We start from the raw sequence: 17,995 nt of genomic DNA on the forward strand, positions 1-17,995 counted from the left end.
GCTCTATTATCCCCCAAAGTGCTGTGTTCCCCATTACCTTTGACTCTATATGTGTTTCAGTCCTCCCCTTTTGGTTCCCTAGTAAACATTGCTCTGATCCACAGGTATTTCATGTTTCAGTTTTTTCTCACTCAGGGTCAGACTTTCTCCTTCAAGGATGATTCTATATGTGTTCTTCTACTGAACAACATTGTTGCTCAATCTGTTTCATCAGTAACCTTCCTGTACCTCTTAGAAAAGGTCAATTGAGTAGGCTATACTAATTTTGGATATTTTCCCCCTTTTACATGTAAACTACAGTTTTTAGCAAACTGTAACTCCTAATTATACTCTGGCATAGGTTATAGTTAGCTTTATTTATTTGAAGGTTGTGTGGAAAAACTTAACATTTAGAAGCCAGTTATTATACTATCCAATATTTTCTTAAACAATGGGATAGCTCCAAGGTGCTTGGGTGGCTCAATAAGTTAAGTGTCTGACTCTTGATTTCAGCTCAGGTCATGATCTCAGGGTCCTAGGATCCAGCCCCATGTTGAGCCCCATGTTGGACTCCGTGCTCAGCATAGGGTCTGCTTGTCCTTCTTCCTCTGCTCCTTCCTTGCACACTCTCTCTTTCAAATACATAAATAAAAATCTTTTAAAAAATGGGATAGTCCCCCTCATTTTTCCCCAAAACTAGTAAATTCATTGTGGTAAGTAAACTAAATAATCATGCAAACAGTAGTTTTATCTAATTCTTTATGTCATTATCTAGCATTTGATTGATTTTACTATCATAAATAAAAACATTACAGATTTGATCTAAGTGTCTGAGGTAGAGATTACTAGTACTCATCATTTTATCTACTTTCCCTTTTCCTATACAGAAGAGACTGCATGTTCGATATTTATTTTAATTAGATGGGATCATGTGGTATTTCTGGTCATTAAAATGTGAGTGGAAGAATTGTGTTTTTCTAGGCCAAGACAGAAAATAAATAAGTAGAGAGTTTTATTTTCTTTTTCCCTGCCAGAACAATAATGATAAAGCTTCACTTTATCATTAAAAACCATAAGATGGGAATGGCTTGAATCATGGAGTTTCTACAGCTTTTGTTGAGAAATACCTGAAATCACACTGAACTTAGAATGCGCAAGAAATGTACTTTTGCTCTATATAGTCAGTGATATTTTGGTGTTGTTGTTGTTTTCCTATAGCATAAGACTAGCCTACTTTGACATAGATGGATAATTTAGAGCTTGAAACAACCTCCTCAGAGCAAAAATAGATTTCCAAGTTTCCATATTTCACAGAAAAAAATATTTTTTCCACATAACTCAAAAAATCATTAAGCTATTCAAGTTCTTTAGTAGAAAAAATTAAAGGAAAGTGTTCATACATAATGCAATTAGGAAACTGAAAGCTTCTCGTATCCTTCTGAAAGTTATATTTTACTCTATATAAACTGTCAGTAAATGTCTATATAAAATGTCCATAAAATGACATTCTACTTAAAGTAGAACTATGCTACTTTATTTAATATCTTAAAAGAATGAACAGCCCACATATTTACATATTAAGTTTGGTAAAGGAAGACTTATTGAAAATTGGACATTTGTAATTAATACTTTATAAGATCTTTGCAGACCTTCAAATTTGTGAAAATATAAAACATATAAATCCCCTCATGAAATATTATATTATTTTAATGATCATTTAATTTTCAAAACAGCAAAGTATGAAATAATATTAATTTAATCTCAACAGCTTTAACTTGGCATTGAATTGGTTTTTTTCTAGTAAAATGAACTATATTTTATACCTTAATGTATCATTATTGTAGTTATATTAATTATGAACATCAACAGAATTGGCAAAGCAAAAACAGTAATGATAAATGATTGTAATTGCTGCTGTATCTTATGAGTGTGTTCACCACAAATAGCATGAAAGTATATTTAGAAACAGATTTTCTTCCATTACTGAAAGGTGCAGTTCTAACTGAACTTTATTTTGCCTGAGGCTTATCACTTTGTATTTTCTGACTTGGTAGGGAATACTCTCTCAGTTTCATATTCAACTGATGCCTACTTTCCCATTAGCTTCAAATTATGCAAATTAATAGGCTTCCAAAAATTCTTGAACCAATCATTGCTCATAGAATTGGTTGCTTTAAATGCTGTGCTGGGACCTTCATCACTGATGGTTACATGGAAACTTTTTTTTTTTTTTAATAAGCTTCCAACTAACTTCTTCCCAAATTATATTTGCATCTGGGATTACATGTTTCCTCTGCCCATCTTCATACCACACATTATCTTCTTAACTGCCATAAGTTATTATCTTTTAAGGTATGAACAACTCTGTACAGGCTGGAGCATTTTATAAAATAACATATCTATTTCTAGATAGAGTTATCTGAGATAACTACATAGAGTTATCTAAGTCAAAACCAGATTTATCAAAACTGTATTCAGTATTTTATATATCTACATATCTAAGTTCCAGTTAAGGAGCTTTCTTTTCATAGTTTAATTTTCATATCTTGCAAGAAGCATTATCCTGCTCTTCTAGGTGGTTTTCAAGAACACATATTATTATTTATCATTTATTTATTTATTTTTTACTTTTAACCCAGAGTACTAGATATGGAATGCATAGTTGAAATGACCAAAGGTCAATTTAAACACAGATGCTGTTCGGTTTCACTCATTAGTTAAGTGAAACAATCCTATAATAGAAACTCCACAAAAATTACAAATAAATATCACAACATAAACACACATGAGTGAATAAAAGAATTCTTTGGTCTTTGCCCAATACTAAAACATTTGCTTTTAATCTCCCTGAATACCAAGAACATACTGCATTTAACATATTCTTGTAATACCAGTTGGATAGATTTCAAATTACTCTCATACCTTCAGCAGGGAGGAAGAAACAGGTAGGCACTCATTTCTGTTCTCTAACTCCAGGCCACACCAACACAAACTGGTTTATTTTACCTATTCTACATATTTGTTATACATAAAGAAAAGGATACACAATAATTAATTAAAGATGAAACCACTATTGAAACAACAAAAGGGCTACCAAATTTTAATTCATTTGGAATCTACATTAGTAAATATTGATTTAAAAAGTAAACTACTAACCTTCCCCAAAATTTGATCACCAAATGATAAGGAGCTAATATAAAATATATTTGAGACTGTTCTCTTGCAGTCAAATGTTTTAAAAACATTTAGTTAGACTATTTTTCTCTGTCTCATATCACTAAGTAAGATCCAAGTAAGAGAATCAAACCTCCTGATGAGGCTTCTATTTTTTTTTTTTTCTTTTTTTCTTGTGCAGGGCAGTCTGTGAGCTAAGCACCCTACAATCTGAAATTCTTCTTCAGAATCTAATATGCTAACAATCCCATTTGCCATTTACTATAATCAGACATTTGTGGGACTTTTGTTTGTTCGTTTGGTTTGTTTTTTAAATATTTTTTTATTTATCTGACACACAGAGAGAGAAATCAAAGTAGGTGGAGAGGCAGGCCGAGAGAGGAGGAAGCAGGCTCACTGCTGAGCAGAGAGCCCAATGCAGGACTCGATCCCAGGACCCTGACATCCGACTTGATCTGAAGGCAAAGACTTAACCTACTGAGCCACCCAGGTGCCCGAATCAGAATATTTGTAAAAGTGTGTAAATATATAAATCAATGTGTTCAGGAATATTTTTATAATTCTCATAACTTGTCCCTGAGATTTGAGTGTCTAATTTTTAGCAATATATTTTTCAGTCATATAGGTTTGTTTCTTGCCAAACCACCAAACTTGTATCAGAATTATCTCAGAAACTTTATAAATATTTAGATGTTTCTCTGATTTTTTATATTTTTTAATATAGCAGTTTGGGAGTTGTATTGTAATATTTTGTAAGTTCCCTCAAATGATTAGTCTGAATACCAATATTTGAGGAACTGCTCTGAACAAAATTCCATCCATTTGAATACCATATCAGGAATCAGAAGAAACAGCATCAGTATAACTAGGCATTCGAAATTTTGTTTTCATGTATATATCATAGGCCCTCTTTTTTCTTTTTTTCCATGGGCCACTGCCTTTAGAGTTTGAGAGTTTGGCAGTCTGGTCATTCCATACTCAGTTAATAGGTTTGGGTAGAGCCCAGAATCTTCAGGTATAACAGATTCCCTAAGTGAATCCTTACAACTGGAGTCTTTTAATAATGAATAGAAGGTAATTTTCTATTAAGTGGATATTCTGATTTCTTATTATTCCTAATATTTCCCTTAATTTCTCAAGGCAGATGATTTTCATTATCCTGTATCACACCTCACACTTGACTATGTTTCCCCACCCAGTAATAAGCTGGAAGTCATGCCACAAAACTAATTCTGGAGACTGTGTGAAGGGCTACAGAAATGAGAAGAGTGAATCTTTTCTCAGATTTACAAGTGCTCTTTCTTCCAGTAAAGAAAGGAAAAGAGGAGGGAAAAGGGAAAGGAGATAAATTTCATATACCATCTACTTCACATATTAAATCCTCTGCATAACCCACTCTTTATTAACCCATGGTTTGCATTTGAGAATTCAGAGTTGCCAAGAGTATAAGTAACTTGGCTAAGTTCGTAAAGCCAATAAATGGCAGCAGTGAGATACTAACCGAGATCTTTCTGATGCCAAGTCGCAAGAACTATTTTATACAATGCTACAAAAAAGTATGGTAGTAATGGTTGAAGAACAGAAAATTTTATGTAACACTGAAATGGATTCATTATTTGATCATTCTCTTGGTAAGACTTGTGCTGCAAATGTGGAGAATTTTGTTTAATACCAACATTAAAATCTGCAGCTTTTTAAATTTTTAAATTTTTAAAATATATTTGCATTTTTAGATACCATATTGTTGGGTCCACAGCCCTGAGAATTCAGAGGAACAATAAAATGGCCGCCAGGCTGCCATCTTCCCCCTACCCAGGACTATCCCTGCCAGAAGGACATCTGTCAAGGACATGTCACCCTGAGTTAACCAAAACTTATGCAAGAAACAGAAACCAGCTTTGGGACTTTCCAACCCCCAAACTCTAACCTTATCAAATATGGTTATGAGCCCCCGCCTGGCCTTGGCCCAATAAAAGTCACTCAATCCTTTCCCCGGGCACTCCCTGACTCTCCTCTCCTGAGTCGTGGAACCTCGCCCGAGGGCACCTTTAAAAAACCTTTCCTTGCACCTCTGGCCTGGTGTCCTGTGTATCTCACCTGTAAAACCTTACATATATTATAAAAAATAATTATTTTATTATTGGGGTATATTCCCATTATTGGAGTAAGAATTTTAAGGAAACACAAGGCTAGTTATATTTCAGGAAATTCGTGAAAGATGAATTTGAAGGGAAAATGTGAAACACAATTTGTAAAAGATGTTCCCAGAATATTAGAGAAATAATAAGAAAACCTACTAACTTATTTTTAAAAATTTTTATTATTTATAGCTTTAGAGAGGGGAAGAGAGGGTGGAGGGATAGAGGGCGAGAGAGAATTTTAAGCTGGCTCCATGCCCAGCATAAAGCCCAATGTAGGGCTCTATCTTCCAAGGGTGAGATTATTACCTGAGCTGAAATCAAGAGATGCTGAACCAACTGAACCATTCAGATGTCCCCAAATACCTACTAACTTTAATCATAAATATGTAAGGTCCCTTCCATGCTCATTTTCTATCATATAAGCATATTGGGTATAACATAATTAAAATTTACCAAATTACACAATTATGATACAAACAATCTGATATAACACTTGGATTGCCCTGATAAAGTATATCTTGATTTTATGTTTAATACTAAAGTTCAACGCGAACCTAGTAGGGAGTGCTCTGTTTGAGGATATTATTTAAACCATCTACAAAGACACATGTAGATGGTTTAAAATTTATTTTTATTTTTGTATTCTTTAAGATAATGTTTCTATATTAAAAATATTGACATTGTGTAAGTCTGCTCAGATCAATAACTTTCATTTATTTGTAATCCACATTGGATGAAAATACTTATGTGGCTCTATGGCTGCAGTCAGACTTTGAAGCCCATAAATCATCTGCTTCATTTTTCCTGTCCTGAATCACTTAAAGCTTTCTTATTCTCATTTTCTCTTATTTCTCCCTCTATTCTATTCTTCTTATCTCATTTTGTTTTTCATATTTCTGTCAATTTTCTTAAAGAATTATGTTTAAAAGAGGGATGCTACATTGACAACAAATGGGAACTTCTATCAGCAGACACAAAATGTACTTCAGCTCTTGTCAGTTCTCATCACATTGACACTGTCAGGTACAATGCAGTCACAATAGTTGAGTTTAGAAAACCTCAGCCATAAATCCTGACAGTGGTATGAAGATTGGTTTGTGGAAGAAGTCTGTAAGTAGAAGCCTCTTCACATATGAAGGGGAAATCTTAAAAAAATTAAGGTAATGGTAACTTTAATGGAAGAATTTCCCTGGTGTACACCCCTTAACCATAAAAATCTAATGTAGATTAAATGTGAAGGCTTAAAATATTTTCATTTTAGTTTAAGTTCTCTGGACTCTGTTGATTGTTGCATCTACATCTTGTTTCCAAACTGACTGCATTATATCTGGCTATTGTAATTATCTTTATAGCACATAGTCAAATACTATGCTCATTTAGCACCCAAAAGAGATAATCATATAGGATGCTGAGAATTAAATGGATATCATTTTGCACTGAATGGATTGTTTTAAAAAGATTATTTTATGTTAATGTTTAACTCTTTACATACAATTTAAGGTATCATCATTTTATTTTTATTTTTATTTTTTTTTTAATTTTTTATTTTTTATAAACATATATTTTTATCCCCAGGGGTACAGGTCTGTGAATCACCAGGTTTACACACTTCATAGCACTCACCAGATCACATACCCTCCCCAATGTCCATAATCCCACCCCCTTCTCCCAAACCCCCTCCCCCCGGCAACCCTCAGTTTGTTTTGTGAGATTAAGAGTCACTTATGGTTTGTCTCCCTCCCAATCCCATCTTGTTTCATTGATTCTTCTTCTACCCACTTAAGCCTCCATGTTGCATCACCACTTCCTCATATCAGGGAGATCATATGATAGTTGTCTTTCTCTGCTTGACTTATTTCGCTAAGCATGATACGCTCTAGTTCCATCCACGTCGTTGCAAATGGCAAGATTTCATTTCTTTTGATGGCTGCATAGTATTCCATTGTGTATATATACCACATCTTCTTGATCCATTCATCTGTTGATGGACATCTAGGTTCTTTCCATAGTTTGGCTATTGTGGACATTGCTGCTATAAACATTCGGGTGCATGTGTCCCTTTGGATCACTACATTTATATCTTTAGGGTAAATACCCAATAGTGCAATTGCTGGGTCATAGGGCAGTTCTATTTTCAACATTTTGAGGAACCTCCATGCTGTTTTCCAGAGTGGCTGCACCAGCTTGCATTCCCACCAACAGTGTAGGAGGGTTCCCCTTTCTCCGCATCCTCGCCAGCATCTGTCATTTCCTGACTTGTTGATTTTAGCCATTCTGACTGGTGTGAGGTGATATCTCATTGTGGTTTTGATTTGTATTTCCCTGATGCCGAGTGATATGGAGCACTTTTTCATGTGTCTGTTCGCCATCTGGATGTCTTCTTTGCAGAAATGTCTGTTCATGTCTTCTGCCCATTTCTTGATTGGATTATTTGTTCTTTGGGTGTTGAGTTTGCTAAGTTCTTTATAGATTCTGGACACTAGTCCTTTATCTGATATGTCGTTTGCAAATATCTTCTCCCATTCTGTCAGTTGTCTTTTGATTTTGTTAACTGTTTCCTTTGCTGTGCAAAAGCTTTTGATCTTGATGAAATCCCAGTAGTTCATTTTTCCCTTGCTTCCCTTGCCTTTTGCGTTGTTCCTAGGAAGATGTTGCTGCGGCAGAGGTCGAAGAGGTTGCTGCCCGTGTTCTCCTCAAGGATTTTGATGGATTCCTTTCGTACATTGAGGTCCTTCATCCATTTTGAGTCTATTTTTGTGTGTGGTGTAAGGAAATGGTCCAATTTCATTTTTCTGCATGTGGCTGTCCAATTTTCCCAGCACCATTTATTGAAAAGGCTGTCTTTTTTCCATTGGACATTCTTTCCTGCTTTGTCGAAGATTAGTTGACCATAGAGTTGAGGGTCTATTTCTGGGCTCTCTATTCTGTTCCATTGATCTCTGTGTCTGTTTTTGTGCCAGTACCATGCTGTCTTGATGATGACAGCTTTGTAATAGAGCTTGAAGTCCGGAATTGTGATGCCACCAACGTTGGCTTTCTTTTTCAATATCCCTTTGGCTATTCGAGGTCTTTTCTGGTTCCATATAATTTTAGAATTATTTGTTCCATTTCTTTGAAAAAGATGGATGGTACTTTGATAGGAATTGCATTAAATGTGTAGATTGCTTTAGGTAGCATAGACATTTTCACAATATTTATTCTTCCAATCCAGGAGCATGGAACATTTTTCCATTTCTTTGTGTCTTCCTCAATTTCTTTCATGAGTACTTTATAGTTTTCTGAGTATAGATTCTGTGTCTCTTTGGTTAGGTTTATTCCTAGGTATCTTATGGTTTTGGATGCAATTGTAAATGGGATTGACTCCTTAATATCTCTTTCTTCTGTCTTGCTGTTGGTGTAGAGAAATGCAACTGATTTCTGTGCATTGATTTTATATCCTGACACTTTACTGAATTCCTGTATAAGTTCTAGCAGTTTTGGAGTGGAGTCTTTTGGGTTTTCCACATATAGTATCATATCATCTGCGAAGAGTGATAATTTGACTTCTTCTTTGCCGATTTGGATGCCTTTAATTTCCTTTTGTTGTCTGATTGCTGAGGCTAGGACCTCTAGTACGATGTTGAATAGCAGTGGTGATAATGGACATCCCTGCCGTGTTCCTGACCTTAGCGGAAAAGCTTTCAGTTTTTCTCCATTGAGAATGATATTTGCGGTGGGTTTTTCATAGATGGCTTTGATGATATTGTGGTATGTGCCCTCTATCCCTACACTTTGAAGAGTTTTGATCAGGAAGTAGTTAGATAGCAACACTTGATCTCAGATGTGTTCTTTGTTGGTTCCTTAGTGGGTCTCTACCTTTATTTTACCTTATCATTGTTGAAATGGGATTACAAATCACCCCAGCTTCTGCCTATATGAATAGTCAGATACAATAATGAAACAATTTTCTTTGAGTAACAGAAAATGGTCAGTAGTCTATGATAGTGAAGCAGTAACTATGATTAGTGTGTGAGGTTTTTAATGATGTCTCTGAGCATAGCTAAAGAATCAACTTACTACTGTAATAATTTTTCAAGACAACAATTGATTGTATTAGTAATTTGAGGAGCAGTTATTACATGAGTGGCCAGAATGTCAGGATATTTGCTTATCTCTAAATCAGTGATGACATGTGAGAAGGTACTCTTACACTGGATTGTGGAATTTATAAAAATAGCACAAAAACATAGAAATTGTGAAACGTCGTCAGCATGAAGGAAGGTTAGAGCAGGCAAGGAAGTATTAATTAGCAAACAGGCTTCTTATTTTAAGCTTCTCTCCCTTAGGTTTCCCTACCTCTTCCTTCACCTGTCTTGATTCTGTTACTTTAGTGTGACTTCCAGCATTATGTTTTGGCATGACTAGGAAAATATTCACCCATACACATAATTTTATAAGTTAAAGCAACTACATCATTGACCAGAACTATAAGAGATAGGGAAGCCCCGCAGCTTACCTTATAGAATTTGAAAACTGCCTTCAAGGTATAACTTTTGCAACTGATAACACAAAAATCTTTGCCCTAAACCTTAGATCTAGTGCTTAGACTTGGGCATATGGTTGTTTTCAAAGGCATTTTAACTTATTAGTCCTAATATATGTTTTATTTTTATTTTACAATTTACATATATAATGGTTATAAAAAAGGAACAGGGTAAGATGTAGAGTATGATTCAGAAGCTGACCAACTGGCTGCCAGCTTTATTTTAGTAAGTGAAGTATGGTTTCCTATGTCATTTCCCAGAGTAAATGATGTATGATAAAAACCTGTAGGTGACTAGATGCTAGTTTAGTGAAGAGGCTGAGGCAGATGGATTCTAAAAAAAAGAACAGCATATACAGATGTCAAGTGAATGTATATAGTTAAAGAGTATAGTACTTTTAAAGAAGAAAACAAAACTCAATATTGCTAAAGAGAGCTTAGGATAAAGAGTTCTTGAAAGATGTAGCTAAATAGATACAAGAAGAGCAAGCAAAGAAACCAAAGGAAAGGATTATGATTTGACTTACTCTAAGAACAATGGAGGGTTCATGGGTTTTCAACAGGGAATGAAATGTTGAAAATGTCATCCTGTGCTGGAGAAATTGATGATTTTCCAAATTTGGGACCCAGGGTCCTATCTGCTTCACACCTAGCATTACTGAGTACAGGAAGTTGCAGTGGTAGAATGAGAGATACCAAAGCTACCATGACTGTCAGAGATTATGTGTACAAGTTTGAGGCCAAAGTTCTGAAGAACAAGGCTAAAGACTGAAAGGCCAGAGAATTAGGCTGTTAAAACTCTGAATGTTGGAAACAAAACATTCTCTACTCTGTTTTACTAATAATAATCTTTTCTTTCAGAAAGAGGCACTCACTCACTTGACATGGAATTCAGTTATCACACCCACATAGATGAACCTGTAACCTGAACTAGCCAGGGTATCCATAATAATTAGCTCACAGGTAGACATGAACTAAGCAGACACAGTTATTTGGGGGCAATTAAGACGGATACCGAGGGAGGAGGTTAGCTTTTATTATTCCTTAATTGTCAGCTAAAGCACCATTGTAAATCTACAAGTTTAAGTAGTCATTTCTGTCATAACATAAAGATAAATTAACTGATTTTATGTAAGCTGGTTGGAGATTTAATGCTATCCTTTACACCTGCAAATATCCTAACTGATCTGTGTATTAATGAAAAATATTTATTGGTATCAGAATATAATAACACTTAATGGATTCTAAATATATGCATAATGTCATGCAACTCTATGTATATATGGTGTAACAGGATAACTCATAATTTACAAAAGAAAAATCATAACCAGAGTATATTAATTGGAGACAAAATATTAAGATCACATAGCTAAATGTGTCATATACTGAAATGTAGAGATAAGATGAACTAACGCATTTTAACAATTTAAAGTCATGTCCTAATGCTGTATACAAATATTTAAAGCACATGTGAAATCCATAAAATGTATTGTGTGTTTAAGAGCCTTCAGTCCAGCCTTTGTATTGTTGTCCAGTTTTAACATTAGATCAAAAATGCTTTGTCCTGAAGCAGAACAACCTTACAAATGTTATTTGCATTCCATGTAAGATTAGTGCAAAAGTCTTAGGATTTTCTGAGTCTTTTGTAAAGATTGCTTTAAAGGCCAAAGTACATATTTCTTTGTTCCAGGTGACATACCTTGTTCTCACTCATAGATTAAATACCATATGCCAACTTTGTAATGATGCATGCAATGAATATGCCTGGACAATTCCTTAATTGTTTGGTCAGAAGAAATACACTGGAAAATGTATGTTATAATATCAACATTATCTTATGTTATGTATTTCCTAAAAGAGTGAAATAAGGAATATCATCCTCAATACACTGAATAACATCTAACATGGTATTCTACCTGTATAATTCATTAAAAGTAATAAAAACTATGTGGACGTTAATAATTATGTATTGCATCATCTGTGCTGGAGATGACTGCAATCCACAAAACTATTTACCACTTTTACTCAAGGCTAATATGGAGCCACTGACAATTATATAGATAGGAAGCACAAAAGTAATTTAAATATACTTTTAAATTTTAGGTAATTTAATTATATCTATTAGTAATTACTAATAGATTTATTATACAGAAAAATAACATTTTTAGGAATTCTAAATTTTTGTTTTGTTTTGAAGTCTTCATGGAATTAGTTTAATGGTTATGAGTATATCATACACCTATGATTCAGATAAATGGAGTTCAATTAATGACAAATCATTAGGGAAACCCAAAATGTCTTGTTAGTTTCTTTGTTTGGAAATGCCAGTGGGCCTGGCAGGTCTCAGAATGCACAGATTCTGAGATGAATGCCTTAAGGCATAACATGCAAAAGGAGGCCTCTGCCTGAAGGGGGGCCAGAGGTACTTGACCTTCTGGGGAGCTCTGCTTGTCTCTCTCTCACTGACTCAAGGAAGGAGACTCTAGGAGATCTGGGAGCTGAATCCAAAGCCCTGATAGGGCATACCATCGTTCCATTTGATGTCCAACAGGACAAGCCCATCTGTCTGGACCTCTGTCTGTCAATGGTAAGTGCCACTCACAGAGATGCCTGCTACTCAGTGTCCCTGAAGAAGGCACATGGGGACCTTTCACTATTATCCCAATGATATAATACCATGTGGGTGTTCCCTCAGGATCACCACATACCCTCACATCAGCATCAAGTCTGAACCTGCATCCGGTCCAAGAGCACAAACCTGCACCTCTCCCTCCAGCTATTGTCTTTGCCACCCTTGCCTCCCTTTTTTGCCCTAAAAATTTACTTCTCACTAGACATACCTGGAGACATTTATTGTTATCACAAAGGAGAGGGGGAGTACTTCCCTAGAGCTCAGTTTGCACAATGCTGAAGAAAGGGCCAATTTTCAATAAAGCAGTACCTAAAAAGTGAGATTTGCAAATGGGTAATTGGGCAAAGTTGGCAGATTTTGCCTGGTTCTCTGTCTCCTGTGATAAATGGGGTGGCGAGGCAGATTTTAGTACCTATATTTAGCTAGGGGTAAAATGGCATCCCTCCCTACCACTAAGCTAAGATCTAAATGGCTCCAGAGAACATGGTCAAAGCAGGAAGGAGCAGCATCTCAAAGAATGGGGAATTAGCTTGATCACTTGTTGATCAAAATTACTTCTCAGGGGAGCAGAAACAAAGGGACTCCAAGGTGGAATTTCCCTTAACACCTACCCATGTTGTCCCAATTGCTGTTACATTTCCGTTAGGTCCTCAGGAGCCAGTCACTGGTTGGGAAGGTGGGTAGAAAATAGAGTTTGGGAAATCATGAGTTCTTGCCAAAGCTGAAGAGCCTGGGTTGTGTGGGTGTGGTCATTTAAGTCCTTGAAAAGGAGCCCAAGAAGCTGGAATAGGTTGTCTGAGGCCCAAAAAGTGAAGAGGAGGATCTCTCCACTGGGAGCATAGGACTAATACTGTTAGGATGTCAGAATGGACATCCTAGGATGGACAGAATAAAGTACTTTCTTTCCAAGCACAGGCCACCTTCCCTTCTAGAAGTGGCCAACAGGAGGAGCTTGAGGTCCAATTTGGGGATGGAGGTTAAAGTCAAGAGGAAAAGGAGGCTATGAAGTGACTTTATTAGGTTCTGACAGCTCAGATGAGAGCATCTCTCTTATGCCAACTGATCCCCATGAATAAATACCATTAATTAAATAAAAGGGACTAAAAGAGCAGCCAGAGACATAGTTTCCAGATCAAATTCTCACTGTCTCAGAGATGTGTGTGCACGCACACACGCACACACACACACTGCACACACACACACACCCGAAGGGGTAATGAGATAATCCAGGATTGGCTGCCCCATCCCAGGAACATGTGGGATTGGCAGCCTGACTGAAGATTGCCACCCACGGTCTAGCACGGTGGTGGAGTACAGAGTGGTGGAGGCCAGCAAGGCATGTGTGGTGGAGAGTGGCAGTTAGTGAGGACTTTGAGGCTGCTGAGGTGGTGGCGCTGAGGACTCTGGCACCAGGATCTGGACTTTCAGATTTTAGATATGGAAGGTTTTTCCAGAAAGCTGTCCAAATGCATGAAATTCTCCATGTGTAGTACATGGAGATCTTATTCTTTGTCATGGGAGAATTTCACGTCAAACACAGCTGGTGGGGGGGCGCCTGGGTGGCTCAGTGGGTTAAGCCGCTGCCTTCGGCTCAGGTCATGATCTCAGAGTCCTGGGATCGAGTCCCGCATCGGGCTCTCTGCTCAGCGGAGAGCCTGCTTCCCTCTCTCTCTCTCTCTGCCTGCCTCTCCATCTACTTGTGATTTCTCTCTGTCAAATAAATAAATAAAATCTTAAAAAAAAAAAAAAAAAAAAAAAAAAAAAAAAAAAAAAAAAAAAAAAACACAGCTGGTGGGGACACACCAACTCCCAAAGCGTGTTTTCAGTCCTGTGTGTGGGGTGGGACCCTGTTGCTGATGATATTGGCTGGCGGACCTCTCGCATTACTACTGCAGATGCTGGCTGGTTTTTCATTTGGCTGTTACTGACTACAGCTGGCACAAGTGGTAAAACTTTCACTGCTCCTCCTCTCAGCCTGGCAATGCTGGTTCATAATCATGTTCTTCTTTTTAGGGGAGATGAAATTCTCTAAGGTACTTGAGCTTCAGTTCCTGGATGTGCTCACACTGTGCCTCCTCCAAATCCTGCCACATGCAAATGTACTCATCATGTGGGTCCTGGATCTCTGCCTTCACCTGCAGCTTGGCATAGAGCTTCTTGTTTCTTGGTTATGATTCCACCATCTGCTGCATGGATGGAACATGGAGGTGTCCTGGAGCTCCTTGGTCTCCTCATCTCAGATAATCATCTCCTGCTCATGGCATTTCTGCTTAACAATTGCCTGAATCTTCAGTTCCAACAACAATTTTTTTCCTGTCCTTAATCTGCAGCTTGGTCTCCATGGCCTTGTACTTGACTCTGAGCAGCTCTATAGCCTGCCTTTCCTGCTGTAGATCTTCCAGGATCTTCTCCTCTGCCAGAAGCTTTTAATTCTCTTCATTCACCCAGATGAAGACATCCTGGATGGTCACCTTCTCCTCCTCCAGCCACTCCTTCTTCCCCTGCAGGTAATTTTCCATATTCTTATCTAAGGCTAGCTCCAAGATTGACTGGAGTGGGTGGCGATTGTGGTTGTCATCCTCCTCTTTAGTCACCAAAGTTTCAATTACTAGCCATTCATCATACTCTGCCAGGCTGACAGCTTTTTTTTTTTTTTGGTGGTGCTCTTCTTCCAGAGTCACTTTGCCAGTAACCCCTTTTTCTCCAGCTGGTTCTTCAGATGAAGAGTTTTTTCCTGCAGAAGTGTGTCCTTGGGGGTACTCATTTATTTAGGGCATTTTTTGAAATACTTGGCTGATTGGTAAAGTGCAGAATAGAAGAATAGAGAGGTTCTCACAGTAGCCATAATACCACACCCAGTGTGGCCACCATGATGGTTTTGGTGTTCCTTTCCAAAGATCCTGGAGCAGCGAAGTTAGCTTAGAGTCCTGGTAGGGGACGTGGGTACTCCTGTTGCTCCTCAGTGGTTATGTTGCCAAGTCAGACAGTAAGAGGTTGATTTGGGAGACTTGTTTTGGCTTCTCTGTTACTACCACAACCTCCACCACCACAACTACTTGTGGACTATGTGGCTGTCCTTCCAGCCATGTTGGGGCCTGCTTTGTTCTACATCTTACAGCCAGCCATGTCTACCAGGTTGATATTGCCCAAATGGATGTGTTCCTGACCATCAAAGCCATGTACATTCTGTAGTGATGATGAAGATGGCATGGGGTGGAAACTGACCTCATTCATATGTGTGCTGCCCACCACCTGGGTCTGGTTCCCTGGGTTTATGGCAAGTTAGATCTCCTTGATGTTCTTGGTGATGAAGGTGAAGAGGTTCTTAATTTAGATGCCTATCTGGGTTTGACTTCATTTCTGGCCTCTTACTGGGCTCCTGGGTGAACAGGTCTTGAAATTTGGGTAGATTTGCATGCAAAAGTCATGGGTCAGGTATGTTGGTTCTATGAGCATACGGAATGGGTAAAAATGTGCTCAAAGGCATTGGGGATGACCCTGCATAGTTCAGGCTCCACTCAAGTCCCCTGCCTGGTGTCAGTCTTGCCAGTTCTCATTTGACAGTAAGCAAACATCATGCCACTGAAGCCCTGAAGTGGCCCCTGAAGTCGCCAGGGGCCTCATGGTTTCAACAGATAAGTCTGTGTGTTTGGAAGTGGCATCATACATGGTATCAAAGCTAAAAGTGTTGGATAACTTCCCTATAGTAGAATGGAGGTTTTTCAGGGTCACTTGTCTCAGTTTCACTTCAGTGATCAGGATCTGCTCATGAAAAGCAGCCTTTTCTTTTTGGCTAAGGTAATAGCACTGGGGTATGAAATTTAAGGCCTCACTGGCTTTGAGTTTACTGGTCATCTGCTCTGTTCTTCCTGCCCTCAGCCTACTTCACAGCCTTTGCTGTCCTACTTTTCTCTCTAGGTCTGGATTAATAAGACCTTCCCCATCTTCAGACATTAATCTTCATTAGGCATGTAGCCTCCTAGGCTGGGAGGTGGCTCTGCCACTGCTGTGGTTTGGGCCTCCACAGCTCTATGGTCCTTGCTTTACCAGCTAGGGAGGGAGAATTAGACAGAATTCCTGGGCAGCAGTGGGACTATGCCTGCTGAATGATCGTGCTGGAACCTACTCCAAGATGGGGCAGAGGGAACACTGCCATAATCAGCTATAGCATCAGTAAGATTAGTGAAGAGGAAAATGGGATGTGGTTAGGCAGCAAAAATGTCTTCTCCTTCTCCTCTCAGGGTCAATGGCAGGGACTGTTGGTCCTGGAAAGCCAGAGGCCCCAGTCCTCTTGAGGGCAGAGACTCACAAGAAGTCCAGTCCCCAAGCTGGGATATTATTTAGTGCAGCCAACATGGTTGCTTCTGCCTCTGTCTTCCCCACCACTTCCATTGGAGAATGAGAGAGAAAAAACAGAAGGGCATGGGGCAAAGAGCAGAATGTCAAAAGATACCTAAGACCTTTTTTTTTTCTTCTTTTCTTTTTTTTTCAAATTCAAATAGCCAACATATAGTACAGAATTAGTTTTTGATGTAGGGTTCATTGATTCATTAGTTGTGTATGACACCCAGTGTTCAGCATGGCATGTGCCCTCCTTAATGCCATCATCTAAGATATTTTAAGGAATTCAGTGTGCTTCCAGAAAACACAGAAAAAAAATACAACAAAATCTGAAAAATCACTACACAAACAAAAGAGAAATTTAACAAAGATAGAAATTGTGAAAAAACCACACAGATTTCTAGAGTTGAAGAATACAAGGAATGAACTGAGAAATGCAATAGAGAGCATCAACAGTAGAATAGATCAAGCAAAAGAAGCAATGTATGAATTGGAAGGCAGGACCTTTGATATTAACCAGTCATTAGAATTAAAAAAAAAAATAATAATGAAAAATAAAAGTGAAGAAATGTGTTCTATGGCATACCACCAAAAGAAACAATCTGTGAATTACTAAAATCCCAGAAGAGAGAAAATGAGGCAGAAAGCTCACTTGAAGAAATAATGTCCAAGAACTTCCCAAATCTGGGGAGAGATTTGGATATCCAAATTCATGAAGCTTATAGGTCCCCAAATGAACTTGTCTTAAAGAAATCTTTTCTAAGACACACTATATAATACAATTGTTAAATGTCAAAGACAAAGAAAGAATCTTAGGAGCTGCAAGATAAAAGAAGTGTATAGCTTACAAAGTAATCTACATAAATCTACCAGCAATTTCTCAGCAGAAACTTTACACACCAGGAGAAAATAGGATGATATAAAAAGTATGAAAGAAAACAAAAACAAAAACAAAAACAATTGCTGACCAAGAATACCATATGCAGCAAAGTTGAGCTTTAGAAAGGAAGGAGAGATAAAGACAAAAGCTGAGAAATTTCATCTTTGCTAGTGACCTATCTTACAAGAAATGCTGGAAAAAGTTCTTCATTCTGAAATGAAAGGATGCAAATTAACAACACAAAAACAGCTGAAAATACACAACACACTGGTAAATGGTAAGTATAGAGTCAAATTCATCATACTGTAGTACTGCAATGTAGAGGT

General features: G+C 37.7%; 1 pseudogene; it reads right to left on the reverse strand.

The window, feature by feature from the left end:
* Positions 1-12,701: 12,701 nt before the first annotated feature.
* LOC101682154 lies at positions 12,702-16,303 on the reverse strand (annotated as a pseudogene).
* Between the last annotated feature and the right edge of the window lie 1,692 nt (positions 16,304-17,995).

Source organism: Mustela putorius, unplaced genomic scaffold (assembly GCF_011764305.1).
Source record: "Mustela putorius furo isolate JIRA1106 unplaced genomic scaffold, ASM1176430v1.1 tig00000430_pilon_pilon_pilon, whole genome shotgun sequence".
Classification (NCBI taxonomy): Eukaryota; Metazoa; Chordata; class Mammalia; order Carnivora; family Mustelidae; genus Mustela; species Mustela putorius.